The sequence below is a fragment of the Ornithorhynchus anatinus genome, chromosome 6 (genome assembly GCF_004115215.2).
Source record: "Ornithorhynchus anatinus isolate Pmale09 chromosome 6, mOrnAna1.pri.v4, whole genome shotgun sequence".
Lineage (NCBI taxonomy): Eukaryota > Metazoa > Chordata > Mammalia > Monotremata > Ornithorhynchidae > Ornithorhynchus > Ornithorhynchus anatinus.
Genome location: NC_041733.1, coordinates 35,971,595 through 35,986,714, shown reverse-complemented (window position 1 = coordinate 35,986,714; position 15,120 = coordinate 35,971,595). Strand labels below are relative to the sequence as shown.

Here is a 15,120-nt window from a genome sequence, read left to right as displayed (position 1 = left end):
CCACTAGCCTCGCTACCTTCAGGAGAACAGAAAAAGTCAGAAAATGTGTGTGGCAGTGCTATTGTTCTTTTCAGAAACCTTCAGGTATAGGCATAGGCTCCAGTAAATCAGAAAACATGAACAACTGTCAATCACTGCGCCTCAAATTTGAATGGTTTGGAGTTGCTTTCTGAGCCCCTTTTCATGACTGATAGTTCTAGCTCCATTTCCTTTTAATGGATCACATTCGCCTAGTCGATTCATTGTCTTGCCGATGCCTTAATGTCTGTTGTTACGTTGGAGCTTGGCCTAGGTGTACCTTGTTCAAGGGAAGCAGCATGCCCTAGTGAATAGAGCACGGGCCTGGAAGTCGGAAGGTCATGAGTTCTAATCCCGGCTCCAACACTTGTGTGATGTGTGACTTTGGGGAAGTCACTTCACTTCTCTCTGCCTCAGTTGCCTCATCTGTAAAATGGGGATGGAGACTGGGAGTCCCATGTGGGACACGAACTTGGTCCAAGCCGATGTGCTTGTATTCACCCCAGCGCTTTGTACAGTGCCTGGCACGCAGTTACTGCTTAACAAATACCACAATTATTGTTTTGTGCCAGGAAAGTTTTACCAAAGGGAAAATAATCCTTACAAAGATGGAAACTAAATCTAACTAAGGTTATTCATGCTTTTGCCTTAATGTTCACAATTACCTCCTTATTTTGCTCAGTAAACAATTTTTGTATATGTGATTTTTCTACTCTCTCCTCACCTTCAAAGCCTTATTGAGGGCACATCTCTTCCAAGAGACCTTCCCTGACAAAGCCCGCTTTCCCTTCTCTTCCACTCCCTTCTTTGTCACCCTGACTCACTCTCTTTATGCGCCACCCCCACCCCCAACACTTATGTACATATCCAAATTTATTTATATTAATATCTAACTCCTCCTCTAGATTGAAAGCTGATTGTGGGCAGGGAATGTGTCTGTTATAGTCTCCCATGCACTTCATACAGTGCGATGCACACAATAAGCATTCAGTAAATACTACTGACTTCTACATTACTATTTTCCCCTGAAGCTTCCTCTCTCTTTAGTTAAAGAAACTGGCTCCTTTCTCTTCTAAGCTTTGGTATGCCAAAGGTCTCAGGGCCTGGGCTTTTGAGATTTGGGATCCCGAAGTAGTAGTAACAGAATTTATTAAATGCTTACTGTGTACTAAGCACCAGCAGGGAAACCACAGGTAGGAATTAGACATGGAAGGAAAGGGTGTAAGTGGGGAGACGGGACAAGAGACAGACACACATTAGGAAAGGATCCCATTGAGGATCGGCTCGCTCTAAGGAACCTGTCCTTTCCTGGGCATCTCAGCCCATTTCTATCCCTGACTTTATACATTTTATGGTTCAGTGTCACATTGTCCCAGAGTGTTGACGGGCATCTTGCCACGTGGAGAGTCATCCTGTTGGAACAGCAGCATTCAGGGATCCTGGCTTGTTGGGGTGGCGTGGGATAGGGATGAGGGAGGGCGTTTGGGAGGTGGCAGAATGGGGAGTAGGGTAGGTCGGCCCAGTGATAGTGCAGTAGAGAAAAAAATACCACGTCCACATCATGGAAAGACACAGCTTCCAGAGGTCAGGAGTCTCCTCGGAACTGTTCTCCCAGGATAATGCTTCAGTAGCTGCTAATCTGTGGCGCTTGTTTGCCATCACTCCATTCCATTGATATTGTTTCAAGCGTGCTTACTGATGAAAAAAAAAAGAAACCTCTTCTTATTTAAAGAGGTTATTATATAAGGAAAATAAAAATAACAACCCAAGGAAGTCACTGATTGTGATTTACCATTCGGAAGCATGTCTACCGACTCTGTTTATATTGTACCCCTGCACTTTGTGCATAGAGAAGCAGCGTGACCTCGCGGGAAAAGCACGGACTGGGAGTTAGAGGTCACAGGTTCTAATCCCGGCTCTGCCACTTGTCAGCCATGTGACTTGGGGCAAGTCACTTAATTTCTCTATGCCTCAGTTACCTCATCTGTAAAATGGGGATGAAGACTGTGAGTCCCACGTGGGACTGCCTGATTGCCTTGTATCTTCCCCAGCACTTAGAACGGTGCTTGGCACACAGTAAGCCCTTAACAAAGATTGTAAATCCGTCGATGGGCAGGGATTGTCTCCATCTGCTGCCGAATTGTACATTCCAAGCACTTAGTACAATGCGCTGCACATAGTAAGCGCTCAATAAATGCTGTTGAATGAATGAATGAATGAATGAACAAATACCATCATCATTATTATTATTACAGTGCTTTTCCCACAGTAAGCACTAAGTAAATATGTTTGATTGATTTGTCAGTTCGGAACAGTAGCAGGACAACTCTCTGAGCGATTGTCACTTTGAGACCTTTTTTTACTGTAACATAACTTTGGGAGGATGCTATCAAACACAGTGTCAAAGAACAATCCCTCTTCTCTAGACCATTTTGGTTTTAGGACTTTGATGAAACAGAATCCAGAGTACACCTCAGGTCTGACTCATGGATTGAAGGATTGAAAAGTGTAATTCTCAAGTCTTTTTAAAGAGTCAGCAGTGAGTGTTGTACTAAAAACTGAACTGGTTTCCTGGAGGGAGATATTTAGTTGATAGTCAATACATTTCAGATACCATGGAGCAAAATCTTCTCTGTGAAATACATTTTCCATAAAGCAGAACTGTCATTGGAGGTCAGGCCCACTTCAAGACATCTCTGGAATTTTTAAGAATTATCAAGGAATTCAGTCTTGTTCTGGAAAATGCAGTTCGGTGTAAACTACTCAAATGGCAAATTGACTTTTCTCCTGAGAACATGGTAGTGATGATGGATTGTTTGGCAGAGGGTTATTTCACTCTGGAGAAAATATTTTTCTTACCATTCTCTCTGGGGAAGACCAATGTTTCTGGTTGCCCAGATTGGAAGCAATCAGGCGAGATAAGAGAAAAGAGTGGGGGGGGAGGGGGTTGTTGTTGTTTTTCTTTCAGCTCCTTCTGAAGCTCTTGCTCTTAAAGCCTGGTGCACCCAGAAGTACATATTATTCCCAGCTGGGCTGAAGCCCAGGTAATTGAAGCATCTGCATTCAAAATGACCAAGATTTTTAAACTTTTAGCAGATAATGGTAAAAAAAAATTGCAGCTAGGAACCAATCCCATCTATAAAGCAGGCAGACTCTTCTGTCATAGGTAGTGCTCAGGAAAGGTGGAGGAAGTCTGAAGTACCGAGGAAAAGATTAATTGTCTCTGTGAGGGGAAGGAGTAGGAGATGACATCCCACAAGATTAAAAGGGAAGCTCTTTGAAATGGGAGATTAAGCCAACTATTCTAATTCAGATGGAGCACAGGAATGCCAGTGCTCAACTTGAAAAACAATACTCCTAACATTTATTACCCCAGAAAAGGCTCCTTCTTCAATCCTAAACCCTGTGTCTGGCAGGGACCCTATCCAATCTAATCATCTTGTTTCTCCCTTGGTGTTTAGCACAGTGCTGGGTACTGAGCATTTTGTTCAAAAGTAAAAGAAAAAGGCAATCTGAATTGAGGGACACTCATTTTGAATTTTGTGACACTGTCTGAGGGGTAAAGGCAGAGAGTGGTCCAGCAGCAGGAGCTCTCTTTGAGGGAGATGGGCAGGGCAATTAGAAGCCAAGGCAAAAGAGGTAGTAGCACAGCCAATAATAAATGGCTTTCTGAAGGCCTGACTTAGATCGTTACCATCCCAAAGGGCATAGGCTTTTCTGTTACTTTGAACTGTGCTCTCCCAATCAGTTAGGTTGGTGCTCCATACCTAGTAAGTGTTCAGTAAATACTATTGAATGAATGATTGAATTATACCTCACAGTCCTAGATTAGGTTTGAAAATGAGGCTGCTAACCTATGCTTGGAGATTTCCTTTTTTTTTTTTCATTTTTCAGGTAAAGCCTGGCTTTTCCCCATGCGGACATGACCATAAAGTTAAAACTGATGGAGTGAATTTTTGGATGAGATCATATTTCTGAGATTAAATTTGATTATTCCTGTTCAGTTATACATCTTAAAAACCTTTCTAGTTTGCCCAAACTGTTTTCTTTTATTTGAATGTTCATCCCTCGACGTGATAAAGTCGGTCTTTCCCCTGTTATCAGTTAGGAACTTATCGGTTGCATAAATAGGCCATTATTGTTGACTTTGCCATTCTAGCTACCTTGAACATTGCAGATTTCTTCCTGGCAAACAGCCTTCTGTCAGGAGAAAAATTGAAAACTTGCTAGAAAACTGTGACTAACAAAGAACCTTAATTCTGAAAATGTGAATCTGCATCTCTCTGGACCACCAATTTTTAAAGAGGGCATAAATATAGGTATAATATTCAATTGATTGATTTTTGACTATAATGGTTCTCAACTGGTATAATTGATAAGATTCGGGACTTGGATAAGATGATGCATTCTTTTTATTGACAGAGCTGAGTATCAATTTGAAGAAGTAGCTTTCCTTCTAGATGTAAGCTCCTTGTGGGTTGGGAACGTGTTGGTTATGTTGTTATGCTGTACTCTCCCAAGCGCTTAAGAAAGTGTTCCGCACACATTAAATGTTCAGTGAATAAGATTCGTTGAAGAGGTATGCCCTGAGCTTATTGTAGGTAATTAAAATCTTCATATAGAAACAGACTGGAAAATGTTTCAGGAAGGCATCAAGTACTCATGAAAATAAGTCCAATTTTTTTTTTAATTGTTGTTGCATTGCTTTCAAATAGTTTTTAGCCTTTCTTTTTGCAACTAAGAGAAATTCGTTAATATGGCTCTGTTAACTTGATTCTGCCATAGTTATGGCAAGGTATAGGGAGACTAGGTGGGCACAGGCTGGACACTGAGGAATTGAACTTCCAATTCTGGAATCAATCAGTAGTATTTATTAAGCACTCACTATGTGCAAAGCACTGTACTAAGCGCTTGGGAGAGCACAGTACAACAGAATTTGCAGACACATTCCCTGTCCACAACAAGCTCACAGTCCAGAATGAAAATGAGTCTTCGTATGGGAAAATATTTGGAAAAAATGGAAAAATGGAAAAATATTTGGAAAAAATGGAAAAAATAGTTGGACCGTCACTGTGTTATGCCAGAGAGGGGAAGAAAAGGCCCAACTAGAATTATAGTAGAATTTAAGAACTAGAGACATTCCTTGGAAAGAAGGGTAGGTCTTCCCAGCAGCAATGGCTATTTTGCTGAGACTGCAGATGCTGTTGTTTAAGCAAATGTGCTTAGTGGAAAGAAGGAACTAAGAGTCAGGGGACTTGGGTTCTAATCCTGTGTCTGCCCCTAGTGTGCTGTGTAACCTTGTACAGGTCACTTAACTTCTCTGTACCTATTTCTTCATCTTAATAAATATTGCAATTATTATTTTTATGAGAATGGGGAAGAGGTACCTGTTCTCCCTACCCCTTAGATTTTGAGCCCCATGTAGTTCAGGGACTGTGTCTGACCCGATTATCTTGTATCTGTCTCAGCAGTTAGGACAGTTTGGCATATAGTAAGCACTTAGCAAATACTACAGTTACTGGCAATGGTAAGTTCTTTGTTAAATTTCCACTGAGAGCCAAACATGCAAGCCTCCAATGACAGCTTTCTTCACTGCACTCCTTCAAAATCAAAGAGTAAGAGAAAGAGGAGACGTGTATTCATTCATCCATTGGATCATATTTATTGAGTGTTTGCTGTCTGCAGAGCACTGTACTAAGCACTTGGGAGTCACAGATGCATTCCCTGCCTACAGTGAGCTTACTATAGGATTTGTCTTTTCACACGTCAAATACGTGTTTTTCTGAGCATAAACTTGATGGCTTTAAAGGGATGCCTCTGGGAGAGGCCAGGGACATTTAAGGCATTATTTTGGAACTGTAAGTGAAGGTTTTCTGAGCACCTCCCTCCCCCTGGACTTTTCCACAAGGACTGGTGCGGAAACCCCCGAGAGAAAAGAGCCAGGGTAATGCCAGGAATGTTATTTGGAAAAACACAAAGTCCTTTCCTTAGTGTTAGGCTGTCCACCGATTTTCCTGACACAGAGAAACAAAGGCAGTACCTGACAGTGGCCTCTGTCAGGGCTGTAGTGAATGCAGTGGACAGCTGTGAGGATGATTTCCTTCTCCAGGCAGACTCACCGTCTAGCGCGTAGTACAGTGCCTGGCACATAATAAGCGTTTAACAAAGACCACAATTATTACCGCGATAAAGGTGGCTGGCATCAACACCAAATGACCCTGGCAGTAGTCATGATTTTGTCTTGCCAACTGAAGCAGGCTAGACAGGCGTTTGATTCAGAGTGACCATTGCAAGTGGCTCATCTGAACCAACCTTTATTTTTCCTTTTTGTCTTGCAGCTAGACCGTTTGGAAGGCCGTGTAAAACTGTAGTTAGGTTTTCATCTCTATGCCAAGAACAGCAGTTAAAAATCGAGTTAAATGTACAGTGGTGTGTTCTGAGGTTGACTGATAATTATAACATGCAAGCAGGCTGCTTAGTCACAGGTCATCCAATACTATATTAATCAAGCAGGGATTTTTTTTTTTGCATAATGGGATTATAAATGAAAAGAGTCCAGCGATAAGAATGTGGTAATAAGCAATAAACTGAATATGACTGGACTGTTTTTATGATCCCTGTAGAGGGCCAGAGAGTCAGCGTGTCTGAATGATGGGCCCAGTCTCCGTGGATAAGCACCTCCTCGCCCTGCCTCCACTGCTTGCCCAGCCGCTCCAGAGACGGACGGAAAGAGCGGATCTCACTGGCACTCGCCTGCAGGTGAATATTGATGACCTTTCAAGGGCTTGTCTTTCCAAATTTCCATGCACACGTGATGCCATGGTTCTTTACCATGTCCATTTCTCCCCTTTGAACAAGAGGAAACTGAGGTACCAAAGTGAAGTGATTTATCCAGTGCCGATCAGCAAGTCAGTGTCGGACTTGCACATTTGACTCAAAGTCCAGGGATTAAGTCGTCAGCCTTCATTACCGTGTAAGGGTTTTCTAGACGTTTGAAGGCTCCATAGGATTCAAACAGTTTGTGTTGATTGAGCCCCTACTGTATGCAGAGTACCGAACTAAACGCTTGGGAGAGTACAGTCAAATGAGCAAGCCTGAGGGTCAGAACGCCTGGGTTGAAATTGTCTATGCACTTCCATCTGTGACCTATGGACATTTGATATTCACCCCAACCCCACCGCGCTTCCGTACGTATCTCTCAATTATATATAATACATTATTCATAGTAATGCCTGTCTTCCACTCTAGACTGAAAGTTTGTTATGGGCAGGAAATGTGACTGCTAATTCTGTTGTATCATCCCCTCCCGAGAGCTTAGTGCAATACTCTGCACATAGTAAATGCTCAATAAATACCACTGATTTACTGCTTGTAATCACAGATCTGCCACTTGCCTGGTGTAAGATCTTGGGCACATCACTTAACTTCTCTCTGTTTCCATTTCTGTAAAATGAGGATTCAATACGTGTTCTCCCTCCTACTTAGACTGAGCCCTATGTGGGAGAGAACAGTTTAATTGTACATGGTCTTGTGAAAAGAGCGCAGGTCTGTTTGATAGAGGACTCAGGTTCTAATCCCAGCCCTGCCACTTGCCAGTTATGTGACCCTGGGCAAGTCACTCAATTTCTCCGTGCCTCCATTTCAACATCTGTTAAATGGGGATTAAATGCCTGTTGACCTGTCTCTTTAGACTGTGAGCCCTGTGTGGGGCAGGGACTGTGTCTGACCTGATTAACTTGTATTTAACATGATGTTTAGTACAATGTTTGACACATAGTAAGGATTTAAAAATATCATTATTATTATTATTATTATTTTATTGTTGTTGTTGTTGTTATATAAACCCGTGACCTCAAAAAATGTACAGTCAAGTGCTACATGGGACAGTGTCAATCTGGATATAGGTGTATTTTACAACTGGGAAGAACGATGGGCATATCCCTGCCTATAGGTGAGCACTCATTGCAAAGGAAATTTCACCAGGAAATACATATTGGGGAAACAGAAGGAGAAAATCCACCGATAAAATGGCATTTTATTCATTCACTCATTCAGTCGTATTTATTGAGCGCTTACTGTGTGCAGAGCACTGTACTAAGTGCTTAGGAAGTACAATTTGGCAATTTAGAGCAATTAATCACGTAGAAGTGGGAATAGTATTTACTAAGTGCTTCCTGTGTCCAGAGCACTGTACTGAATATTGGGAGAGAATACTCAGGTTGAAAATAGACCCGGTTCCTGGGCCTCACTCATGTTACTAACCCTGTGCAGATCATTACTCTAAGATCTTAGGAAAGTACAATGGAGTTAATAGATCTGATTCCTCAAGCAACTTGCAATCTGTCGTGGCCAAAAATTGCCCAGTTCCTGAGGAGTTGGAAAACGCTTGAGCCGAGCCTGTCTTAGCACCTATTAGCTATCAGCATGAAATTATGTAGGGCGATAGCACTTATATGAAAAAACTAATTGAATGGGCATGAATTTCAGGCCAGTTTTCAGTGCAGCCAAATTTGATCACATTTTATTGTTCCCACAGAAATCGTATTTGCCTGTGTGAACTGCATTTCTAAAGACTCAACTGATGCATTCAGAGATGGTAAGAGAATAGCTAAGAAATATTACCTGCTGCTTATCCAAGACAGGCTGAGGAGATATCTGAGGATATGGGATTATGAGGCTTGGGTTTATTACTGATTCACATTTAAGTCTTCTTCGGGAAGCAGCGTGGCTCAGTGGAAAGAGCCTGGGATTGGGAGTCAGAGGCCATGGGTTCGAATCCCGGCTCTGCCACTTGTCAGCTGTGTGACTGTGGGCAAGTCACTTCACTCTTCTCTGCCTCAGCTACCTCATCTGTAAAATGGGGATTAAGACTGTGAGCCTCGCGTGGGACAACCTGATGACCCTGTATTTACCCCAGCGCTTAGAACAGTGCTCTGCACATAGTAAGTGCTTAACAAATACCAACATTATTATTATTATTATTCCCCTCTTCCCTTCCCTTCTCCCCCCACCTCTCTCTCTCTCAATTTGAGTAGCTCTAAGGAACTTCTGAAATGAAAGATCAAGGCAGGGACTTTCAGATTTTCCTTCTTGAAAATTAGGCTTGTGGGGTACATATGCAAAGCCGGTTTCCTTCCCTTTTCCTATTTTCCCTCTCAACCTCAAGTTCCCATGAAGCCCGCTACAGCTACTAGGGATCCCTGCTACACATATACTGCTGATGCAATTGTCATAGTAACCCTCAAGTTCCCATGAAACCCGCTACAGCTGCTAGGGATCCCTGCTACACATATACTGCTGGACGCAATCGCCATAGTAACCCTTTCTCAGCTTCAGGGTCTTCTTGAGAATGGAGATCGGTTGTTTCCAGGATGGAACAGGAATAAATAGGCTTAGATTATCGCATAAGGAATTTAGGTTAGACGCCAGAAGGGACTTTTGCCTAGAATGTACCAAAGTCCCAGAGTTTTTGGTGGGCAGGGAATGTGTCTACCAACTCTACTGTACTCCCCCAAGCATTTATTACAGTGCTCTACGCAAGGTAAGTGCCCTGTAATACTACTGACTGACTGAGTAGTTGAAAAACTATTCCAGATTAGTGGGACTGATACCTATATATAAAGGTATACCTGTAAAGGACTCAAGAGAAAAAGGTCTTCACAAGCTGCCCTCGATCTAAAATACCGAGCATACCGAATTCACCGAATGAAAATACTTTGAAATTTTGAAACGAAAAGCTCCAGCTGTGAGTAGATGATTTTGAAAGTCTAGATGAAGTCAGAATGGAAAGACAAAAGAGCATAACTGGATTGAAGTTAGATTAGGTATTTCTAACGTGCAACGATTTGGAAGGTTAAAAACCGCTCATCGTACCCGGGGGCTGTTAGAATAGCGGGCACTTTCCCTGCTCTTTGGCCAGCCGGGATAGAAAGCCTACCTTGGCAGCCCTCTGTCAGTACTGCCTGCTGCTCCGGGAACTTCTACAATTGCATTGTTGGTTGGAAGTAGATCTTTATGAAGAGTTCGGCCACTGTTATTCGGAGAATGGGTCAAATACTCTCCCGACACTCTTCTGCCCCACTAAAAGAGAAAACAAAATAGGTTGGGCAACCCATTTCCCATTTATAACACAGTTACCATGAGAAAAATGGTTCTGATTTACCATGCTTTGGCTTGAGACACAGGCCAAGATCTGCCAGGGCACAGGTCAGTCCAAACTGATGGAATGAGTTTGGCAAGCGGCCTTGAAGAGTGTAGGGGTCACTGCTGGCATATGAAGTGCTGTGTGCTGGCTGGACCCATGAACTGCCAACCTCTTAAACCTCACTGGCTGGTAATATATCCAGTCTGTGAAAAGAGTGACTTCCAAATTGTCAAGGTTGCTCGGCGTCGGGAATCTAGAAAGCAAGAACTTAACAGCAAAATCTGAGCAGCCCTTTTAGTGTAAGGGGCCGTGTCTGTTTTATACTCTCACGTGCACCTAGTACAGTGTTCAGCGCACAGTAAACACTCAGTAAATACCACTGACTGATTGACTGCAACATAGAGGGCAGATGTGGTTTCTCTCTGATACAGTTCATCAGGCAGCCATGAAGACTTTGGACATTTTTGGTCTGTGATCTCGATTTGGAACTCCTCACAAAGATTAAAGAACCATCACAGTAAAGACGAGCAGGGCGTCACCAACACCTTGCAGCCCTTTGTGATCATTGCGTGCAAATGGCACGCAATGGCAATGGCAATGGCATACATATGAAATATGTATGGCAGGAAGCTGGGATTTGGGCCTGAAGAGCTAAGAAGAAGAAGAAGAAGAAGAAGAAGAAGAATTGCGGTATTTGTTAAGCACCAAAGCACTGTCTTAAGCACTGAGGAAGACACGAGAACATCAGGTCCCATATGGAGCACACAGTCTAAGTAGGAGGGAGAACAGGTCTTGAATCCCATTTTGCAGATGAGAGAACTGAAGCACAGAGAAGTGTCTTGCCCAAGGTCCCAAAGCAGATACGTGGCAGAGCCGGTATTTGAATCCAGGTCCTCTGACTCCCAAGCCTGTGCTCTTTCCAATAGGCCACATAGTGATGATGATGAAAGGAAGAAGATGATGATGAAAGGATGAAAGGAAAACACCCTAGGGGAAGTGTTTTGTCCTGGGCTTAACCGGGCTCTCAGTGTTTCTTTATAGAGGTAGGAGGAAGAGCAGGTATTGAATCCCACGGTGAAACTGGGGCAAAGAGAAGTTAGGTGGGCGACTTGCTCCATCCTACTCCATTCTAATCCTCCTAGACCTCTCTCTGCTGCCTTTGACATTGTCGACCATCCCCTCCTCCTCCATACCTTATCTCACCTTGGCTTCACAGACTCTGTCCTCTCCCGGTTCTCCTCTTACCTCTCTGGCCGGTCATTCTCGGTCTCCTTCGCTGGAGCCTCCTCCCCCTCCCATCCTTTAACTGTTGGAGTTCCTCAAGGGTCAGTTCTCGGTCCTCTTCTGTTCTCCATTTACACTCACTCCCTCGGTGAACTCATCCGCTCTCACGGCTTTGACTACCATCTCTACGCAGATGACACGCAGATCTACATCTCCGCCCCTGTCCTCTCCCCCTCCCTTCAGGCTCGCATCTCCTCCCGCCTCCGGGACGTCTCCACCTGGATGTCGGCCCGCCACCTAAAACTCAACATGAGCGAGACTGAGCTCCTCATCTTCCCTCCCAAACCCGGTCCTCTCCCAGACTTCTCTATCACCGTGGATGGCACGACCATCCTTCCCGTCTCTCGGGCCCGCGATCTCGGTGTCATCCTTGACTCGTCTCTCTCGTTCACCCCACACATCCTATCCGTTACCGAGACCTGCCGGTTTCACCTCTACGATATCGCCAAGATCCTCCCTTTCCTCTCCACCCAAACGGCTACCTTACTGTTACGGGCTCTCGTTATATCCCGGCTAGACTACTGTGTCAGCCTTCTCTCTGACCTCCCTTCCTCCTCTCTCGCCCCGCTCCGGTCTATTCTTCACTCCGCTGCCCGGCTCATCTTCCCGCAGAAACGATCTGGGCATGTCACTCCCCTTCTTAAACAACTCCAGTGGTTGCCTATCAACCTCCGCTCCAAACAAAAACTCCTCACTCTAGGCTTCAAGGCTCTCCATCACCTCGCCCCTTCCTACCTCTCCTCCCTTCTCTCTTTCTACCACCCACCCCGCACGCTCCGCTCCTCTGCCGCCCACCTCCTCACCGTCCCTCGGTCTCGCCCATCCCGCCGTCGACCCCTGGGTCACGTCCTCCCGCGGTCCTGGAACGCCCTCCCTCCTCACCTCCGCCAAACTGATTCTCTTTCCCTCTTCAAAACCCTACTTAAAACTCACCTCCTCCAAGAGGCCTTCCCAGACTGAGCTCCTCTTCTCCCTCTACTCCCTCTGCCATTCCCCCTTTACCTCTCCGCAGCTTAACCCTCTTTTTCCCCTTTTCCCTCTGCTCCTCCACCTCTCCCTTCCCATCCCCACAGCACTGTACTCGTCCGCTCAACTGTATATATTTTCGTTACCCTATTTATTTTGTTAATGAATTGTACATCGCCTCGATTCTATTTAGTTGCCATTGTTTTTACGAGATGTTCTTCCCCTTGACTCTGTTTATTGCCATTGTTCTTGTCTGTCCGTCTCCCCCGATTAGACTGTAAGCCCGTCAAACGGCAGGGACTGTCTCTATCTGTTGCCGACTTGTTCATCCCAAGCGCTTAGTACAGTGCTCTGCACATAGTAAGCGCTCAATAAATACTATTGAATGAATGAAAAGAAAGCAATCCCCGATTTGCTAGCAGAGAACCTTGCACACGATTCCCCTGGTTTTCTTCTCCAGGCTCCTCCTCCCTCACGCTGAGAGCATAAAATGTTCTCCATGGAATTTCCAAATGTTTTGAACGCTTTCCGATTGAATGTGATTCCAATAAGTTTCAGCACCCTGGGAGGCTCCATCTGCCCTTCCATCTCCCACCCACGTGTTGCCTGGAGTCACAATGCAGTGTCACATTAGCAGAGGAATGACTTGTATGTGAATTGGAAGAAATCCTGGAAATTATACTGTGCAGCATAATCACCGGTTTCTATCACACTGTTCTTATTTGCCTAGGTTTTTCTTTTCCTCTCCTTCAGGTAAAGAGGTTCTGAAAGGTTGAGATGAGGCTTTGTTTAGAATCCATATCGCTTTATTGTAACGAGGGGTTGAGCCACTCATCTGCTGAGATGACACAGTACACCAGCAGGCCAGCGTAACGCTCAGAAAGTAGAGTGATGTGACACACCAAATGTGTCAGCAGACATTGCCGTCGAGTGTGCCGGACCTGATCTCTGCGTACCTTCCCTTCAGTCGATTCTGAGGAGGTGGGAGGAATGCCAAACCGGACCTGCTGTTGTCTTCCACTCTCCCCTGAATTTCAAGAGCTAATCAGATTTTTCCACTGAGAAGCAAAGGAGGAAATGAATGGAATCCTGCAATTTTCCTAGGGAGGAGGGCTTAAAATCCTTCCATGAATAGGGGCAGAAATAGGATGAACAGTTGAATCTTGAAAAAAGGAGGATCGGAAGTCAGCATGGTAATAATAGACAAGCATAGGATTTCTTGAACCAGTGGAATGAACTACACTAAATCCTCCCTGAGCCCACATCTGCCCTGTATCCCATTTCGATTATTAAGGGGGCCTCACTTCCATCTCACTTAATGGAACTGAGCCTAAATAATTTACAGAAGGGTAGCCTTCCACATGAAGGAACGCTAAGCACGATGAAGACCATTTGGATGAATAGGATATAATTGCAAGCGTGGTGTGTGAAGAGACACCTGACAATTTATGTATCCAAATGGGAACTCTTGGTTTGCCAACTGTGAAGAGAATTGAGCTGTAAAATATGAAACCCCTGTCGACGCTGGAGATTGCCGGGACTTGTAGGGGCATCGAAAGAGCACAGGTAGTTTTCAGGATGAAGTCCTGTTTAACAGCCATCTGGAGTTTCCCTATCACATTTCTTGTGAAAATTGTAATCTTTGTTTTGGGTAGGAACTGTCTCCTTTGAAATGATCTCCTTTGGAAGGTGACTTCTTAGAATGATGCTCAATTGTACTTTTTATCTAAAAGAAAGAGAAGATTATGTACATTTCTTTTACTCATCAGGCTCTCCACACTTCATTCCATTCTGAACCAGTAGGGTTTGGTGTGCAGAACACTGTACTGGACACTTGAGAGAGTCCTTTTTCTCAAGGAGCTTGCAGTCTAATGGGAAGGGCAGAAAGACACAGACCATTTTCAAACAATGGGCAGAGCAGGCAGGACAGTCCTCTAGTGGTTGATAGGACTATGGTGGGATAAGTGCCAATCTTAGCATAAGTGCTAAGGATAATGTTATTTAAATGCTTACTATGTGCTGATAGCACTAGTGAATAAATCTCAGTTGCAAGAGTGATTGTTGGATTGATAAAACCCAGGAATGATAAGTTAAATTGTGGAAACCCTCCTGGAGGAGGAATATTTTCAGGAAGCTTTGAAGATGACAGAGCTGTGGTTTGGCAGATATAATGAAAGACGAGGTTCCAGGCAGGAAGAAAAGCAAGGAGGATCAGATGTGGGAGAGTGGAGAGCAAGGATAAGAAGCAGCAGCATGGCAGAGTGGATAGAACATGGGCCTGGGCGTCAGAAGGTCATGGGTTCTAATCCTGGCTCTGCTGTGTGCCCGTGAGCGAGTCACTTCACTTCTCTGTGCCTCAGTTACCTCATCTTGTAAAACGGGGATTGAGACTGTGAGCTCCACCCCAGCGCTTAGTACAGTGTCTGACACAAAGTAAGCTCTTAAATGCCATCGTCATCATCATCATCACTGTACTTAGCACTTGGGAGAGTTCAGTTTAACAATATAATAGACACATTCCCTGCCCACAACAAGCTTACAGTCTAGAGGGATTTTGGAACTAGTCAGGCTCTTCAGTGGTGTAGCATTTCTTGGGATAAAGATGCAGAGTGCAGCCCTGAGTGAGATGAGCGACGCATAACGTAGATGAACCAGGAATGCCAAGAGATTCATTGTTGTGGGCAGGGATTGTCTCTTTTTTTTTTTTT

At 44.3% G+C, this 15,120-nt stretch overlaps 1 long non-coding RNA gene across 2 annotated transcripts in view; it reads left to right on the top strand.

Moving 5' to 3' along the window:
- Positions 1 to 6,646: 6,646 nt before the first annotated feature.
- Positions 6,647 to 15,120, top strand: part of LOC114812937 — a 138,615-nt gene continuing 130,141 nt past the window's right edge. The window contains exons 1-2 of one of the 2 annotated variants that reach the window (XR_003760546.2): positions 6,647 to 6,777; positions 8,555 to 8,614. This is a non-coding gene — a long non-coding RNA (uncharacterized LOC114812937). The remainder of the gene's footprint in view (positions 6,778 to 8,554; positions 8,615 to 15,120) is intronic. The other variant, XR_003760547.2, reaches the window with a different exon arrangement.